Raw genomic sequence first — 6,440 nt, forward strand, 5'->3', positions numbered from 1 at the left:
ATAAACTGCCTCTGTAAACTTCACGCTGTTATGATGCCACACCTAAAGCACTTTGAAACGCTTTTCATAGCGTCGGTGACCGATTGTGGCATTAACGTGGCGTGTAAAGCTGTGTACGTCGTCGAAACATGTTTACACTGGAAGGTGTGTGTGCTCTTTGCTGCACCGTGTGTGAGTTGCAATCACATGTAATCAAAAGCGTGGAAAGTAACCTGCAAGGTAAAAAAAGAGGCAGGTGGAGTACGCTGCCCCCCCCCCCCGGAGAAAAAAGCTTTTCACCGCATTCCTGAGCACAAGAGTGTGAGATTAAAATACACACAAATTCAATGTCAAAGGACACACACATTCACATGCACACCCATGTACGCATACACACATGGATATACATGGGCACCAATCCAAAGTACAGTCCAAAGGGCGAAGCTGGAGACAATATGAGTGACAGATTGGGTAGAGGCACACTTGTGAACCACTTTTATACATATTATGTCCCTCTACACAATGTTGAATTAACCTATTAATGACTATATTAGTGTGTTAAGGAAAAAAAAAAACACAAGAAATGTTTCTGTTGCAGGTGGGAACTGTCATGAAGTGTGTCTACAAGTGACAATATCAGTGATTTCATATATTCATCGCACCTAAATTCATTAGGTATCAGCTCGCCCCCATGCTGAGGTAGAGTCAGGCGAAGTTTCATAGTCCACAAAACATTTCTGGAGGTTCATAGAAAAACTGTGTTGCAACTGAAGTAGATGGGGATTCAGAAAAGGACTCAATCTTCTTTTTTTTTGGGTAAACTTATCCTTTAACATTATCTTGACCTGCTATCTATCGGACCTTCTCTGGATCAAAGCACATGTTATTGAAATTGAAGTTGTTTTGAATTCCATAGTGCCAAGAGTCTGATATAACTCCTTGTAGTTTTTGGGATACAGCCATTTCTCTATAACATTATATAAAGCTGACATGGAGTTATTTAAAACAAACAAGGCACACAAGGTACATACAGTGAACAAAAAAAAAAAAAAAAAAAAGATGTTAAAAGAGAAATATGCTCATTTTCAGGTTCCCATCTTCGCTCTGTTTTAGCCCCTGTCTCTTAAAGGGCCCCCTCCCTAATGCACAGTCTTCTCTGATTGGTCAGCTCACACTCGTCTGAGCCAGCGCCACTCACCATGTCTGTCAGCTTCCAGTCAGCTTCTCTTCTACCATGATTATAGGCACACATTATAAAAATGTGACATGGTGATGTCAAGATGTCACGCAATCAAAGGCGGGACTGCTGATGAGGATGAAATGAAAAAAATGAAAAAGGTTCACGATAAACTAAAGACTGATTTGAAAACTGGATTTGTGCTTCACTCAGCTTGTAAGTGCTGTAAAAGAAACCGTAAAATTCCACTGTGGACATTAACGAGCGATAATCATACTGCACCTCTCCCTCCAAGCAAGACGTTCAGCCCTTCTCCACAATCACAGCAGGAGACTTCCTGCCGAGGAGAACCCCCTGCAATTATCAACGCACAGCGTCTGCCCGTCACACGCTCGGTGCCGTGTGTCCAATCCGTGTTTGTTTAGAAAGTGAGATCTGGAGAATATTTGACCTTTTCTTTCATGTTGCAGTGAAGGCAGCGAGTAATGAGTCATTCTGCCTGATCGATGGGGGGAGGTACTGACAGTCACTGACTGCCATGGTGGTTTTTCTGGTCATGGGAGGATTCAACCATTGAAACTCGCAACCACCCACACGCACACACACACACACACACACACAATAAAGGAATTAATCAATTTTTAAAAGGCTGTCCTCCTCAGTGGGCACGGACAAGCATTCTTATGAAGTTTATTAAAGCTGAGCAGGACCCTTCCTACAACTGCACGTCCAGTACTTTCACTCGAATGAGAACAGGATGTTGTTCTAAAATAGACCGCAACCGAGTTAATCCTTTTTTATGCAACATATGAACCTTCACACATGCCTGCAGGCATTTATAGTAAAAGGAAGAGATCAAGACAAGCTGCGAAAAAGAAAGTGTTTGTCTTCAATATGCGTAAGCTGGAATCTTACAAAAACCAAAACACTGCCAAAGCATTCCTTGTTGCTACATGCCCTAATCAATCACACACTGGGAAAAAAGATTTGGCATTATTCTCCTCCAACAATGACGCTCCATCTGAATGCAAAATTCAGCATCATTAACTTCAGCATTAATCGATGGCCTGTGCCCAAGAGGAAGGGTTCACACAGCATTCCCACAGTAGACAGGTTGCAGAGGTAATTTCACTTCTATCTCCCTCCCCAGACTTTTCCGTGAGCACCCAGACACTTTCTCCACAGATGACATGTCTGACCCTGTCGCCCCGGCGGGAGTAACGCACCCACCCAAAGGGCGGGTCAGTAATGAGAAAATGATGAAGTTGGGAAACTAGAGGCATTTCTAGTTCATCATCCATTCTACAGCAACAACAGCTTTAGTTACTTAAAAGCTTCTTTGTTGCATAAAATCATCACTGAGTTGATTCCAGACAGTCCTTCCCTCACATTGCGTAACAAATGCTAAAGGCAATAGTTAAAAAATATTCCCCTAAGACAAGTTAGCAATACTGTGCTCTGTAATCTGATTTAATTTACTTAAATCCACTGATTTCCCCTGAGCAGTGTGAGTAATACAGATAATGAACTAACTAATTGCTGGAAAGTGCGTAAAACTAAAAGGCCTGAATCCTGGAAGAAGATGATACAATCTTAAGTTTCAAAATCAAAACATGGATGGAGGTTTTCACTTCAGTCTAAAAGTGAAACTGAAAGACTGGAAGTTTATTGATCCTGGACCCAAGCAGTGTTCATTGTGTTGGCATGATAGAACCAGTTACTGTATCATACTGTATATCTCTTGATAAATATAGAAATCTCATTCATTTTGGTATAAACGGCATTGCATAACTGACAGTCGGAGCTCTTATAAGCCTCAGATGGACGTGAAACTTTTCAGTGCAAAAGAGACAACAGGGATCTGATAGTGTAACTTAGAATACTGAGAGACTACGTAAGAAACACCCACTCACTTATAATCTAGTATACGTAGGTGCAGACTCTAAAGATTACGGTTTTGAGTCCTGGGTAACTTTTGGATTAATTCAGCAACTCTAGCATCACATTTTGTTCTCAGATTCAACAATGAAGCTATAATACTGTAGTATTTCGAGCTCTCCATCAGGCCAAAATATCATGAAAGAAATGTGATTTATCTAAAGATAAAGTTAAAACATTGGAGTCAGTGGCCGTAACATTAACCTACAGGTCAGTTCCAAGAAGTCGCGAATATCATCGAAAAAGGGTAAAACAACTCTGGAACCACTTTGCAATACCTATGTCTCTTTTACATCAAACATGCATTTATTATCAAAGCTACAGTGACTCTTTGTAAGCTGGTCGATGTCAGTGGACGTAAGTGAAAACTCAACGTCCGTCCGATGAAGTTGACAACAGAGCGTCATGATCCCTCACTGGCTTCCCACCAGCAAAAAATCCCAAAACACTACATTGTATTTGATCGTTTTTTAAAAAAAATGTTACGATACCCTCATGATGTCAACTCAATCATAAACACAGATATCTCGAGGTGTGGCTCGTTCTTAGTCTCTCCATCCATATTTGTTCCCTGGTTACATGCTATCTCTGTTGGATTTACAGGTTAAGACCACCCTGGTGTATTATAAATAGTAATCCTATTGTAACGTTCATTTTTTTGGGACGTATTTTGACCTACTTGTGAGGTGCAGTGAGAAAAGGATGCAGCCCTGAAGCTGACATGTGTTGGCCCTCCTCGTGTCAGAGGTCGGGATCACCTACAGGAAAGTGCTGCTGGAGCTGGAAGGGATCGCTCGAGGCCACTTCGGCGGAGCAAATACCTGCTGAGAGAAGAAAACCCCAAGAAACACGATCACCGCTCACACCTCTCCTGCTGCCCCGAGGAGAGGACGCATAAGGTGAAATATTGTCTTGTTTTTGGCTTTCAAAAGAAGACGAAAGGGGTCAGAGCAAAGATTTAATTTTCCTTGGTATGTCTCTCCTTTAAAGATCAGTGCTGCTGCCCGACAGGCCAGATCATTTTCTATCATTCAGCCTGACGATATAGAAAACCCATGTCACTGAGTGGTACTAATAATGGGTTAACAGCAGTAAAACAACATAATATTCCGGAGAACTGATGTGGTTTGTGTTCCTCTCACCACTGCCAGTAACATGGCTCAGGAAAGCAAACGGGGGAATACTTGCTGGGAAGTGGTTTTGAGTGTGTAAACAAATATGTGGTAAAACATTTGTGTACATATTTAAATACACGAGATTGAGCCAAGTCAAAGGTGCATGTGTGTGTTACAACAGGCGGGCTTTGTTTTCATCGGCAAGGCTCCGAGAAAACTGACGTCCTCTTACGCTCATAATGACACTTGTCACAACACAATGATTGCCGTCGGACGTGTTGGACGAGGCCGATGCTAATCTAAAGCAAGTGAAAGAGGAGAGAGTTTGGTTCGCACAGAGAACGTGTGATTGAAAGCAGAGGAACTTTGCGGTGCGTGTGTGAGTGTGTATCCCCTTTCAGGTGGCTAGATAGCCTCGTCTTTGTTAGCGCTGCCTGTTTCTGCTGCGCCTGAGTCCACAGGCTGGCAGTGAAACCCAACACTCGCTCGGGGAGAAAAGCCTTTCCCAAAACTCCGGCTTGATTTCTTTACGAGGTGCGGTGTCACACTAGGTGGGCCCGCAGCGCTGGGGAGTCTGCAAAACCTGACGCTGAACACGGCAAAAAAAAAAAAAAAAACGAGCCCAGCGCCACTTAAAATTTACTCAGAGAAATTAAGACGTTGTGTTTTTCTAGCGCGGGATGCCCCGGGTTTTAATACGGCGAGCGTAAATCAAAGCGGGAGAGAAAAGAGACGCGGAGAGAAAGTGGAGCGGATCAGACAAAGCTGACCCCTGATCCTGAGAGAGGGTTATTTATGTGAGCGAGGTGAGAGATCACGCTCGGGTTATGAGGAGGCTGATTTCTGGTGTTGACAAGAAACTTTGACATTTGGCGTAAAACTTGAGTTTATGGAAGCCCACAGGTGACTTTATTAAACCTACGATACAGACTTGAAAAATGAAAAAGTACGTCCACAATAGCATCGTAAGTTCAACATATGTGTGTTGAAATGAAAAATGCAATAATCAAGTTTGCCTTTGCTCTGTTTTGCAAAACAATACATTTAAAGACCATTTCACACAACTCTGTCTATATCATAAAGATTTAAAATGACTCAAAGGGATTAAAACACCTACATTCACCATTAACATGAATTGATTAAAAAAAGGGACGACCTCGAGGAGTTTTAAAAGTTACAAGATGATTAAAAATTTACGTATGTTTTTAAAGTACAAGTATGTGAAAACAAAAATTGGATTATTGCATTTACATCTTTACCCCGAGTTGAAAATCAGAACGCTACCTTTTCATTTTCAAGTTTACGTGATCGTTTTAATAAAGTCCTGTCTGGGCTGCCGTAGAAGGAGCGACTGACTGAGAGCTGTAGTGTTTGAGAAAGTTGCTGCTCTGACGCTGATCGATGATGTGGACCGTGGATTTTAGTATCATCGCATTAATGTGACGCGATTTTGGCGCGGCGTCGCCCTTTTGATAAAAAGCATCACATTTTTCTAATCCAAAATCTCCTTTTCCACATTTCTACCTTCACCTCCAACATCTCCTCCACTCCATCCATCTCATTTACCATCCCCTCCGTATCACCTCTGACCTTTCACAAATATCACTCCCGTCTACTTTGCGAACACTCCGTCTTTCTCTCAATAGCCCTCTTAAATCACAGATCGTCCTCGGTTTGTTCATCTGGCTGCCAGACATTAAACGATATATGAACTCGTGTTCTCTCTCACCCCTCGTCCTCTTGCTCCCCGAGGCTAGCGGCTGTAAATCTGAGCGAGCTGCTAACTGTCTTATCTGCTGTGTATATTGGCCGTCTCTGGTTTGCCCAGGCAGAGTTTTAATGAGGACACGGACACCCTCGCCTGCTCTGTGTGGTCTGCTCGCAGACTTAACGATATAACGCTGCACTCTATAAACCTTCGGGAGGCCATATGATCAGCTATGCGGCGGTGCCCCGGGAGACAGTTCGGAGTGGATGCTAACTGGCTTGTGCTGACATTATGACGCAGTCGTCTGAGTCAGACAAAGCAGCAGCAACAAGTGAAGCCATGCTCGTTACAAAACTGGAAAAGAGGGAAAGGCGATTTCTCCACACCAAGCCTGTCACTTTACACGTATGAGGCCCCTGGGCCGGTGTTAGAAGATGTGATGTGCTGTGAAGACGGATGATTGGGAGGATTTCGCAACAGGCTGGAGACACTTTCTTGCAGACGAGGGGAAGGAAAAAAAAAA

This window comes from Acanthopagrus latus, chromosome 22 (genome assembly GCF_904848185.1).
Source record: "Acanthopagrus latus isolate v.2019 chromosome 22, fAcaLat1.1, whole genome shotgun sequence".
Lineage (NCBI taxonomy): Eukaryota > Metazoa > Chordata > Actinopteri > Spariformes > Sparidae > Acanthopagrus > Acanthopagrus latus.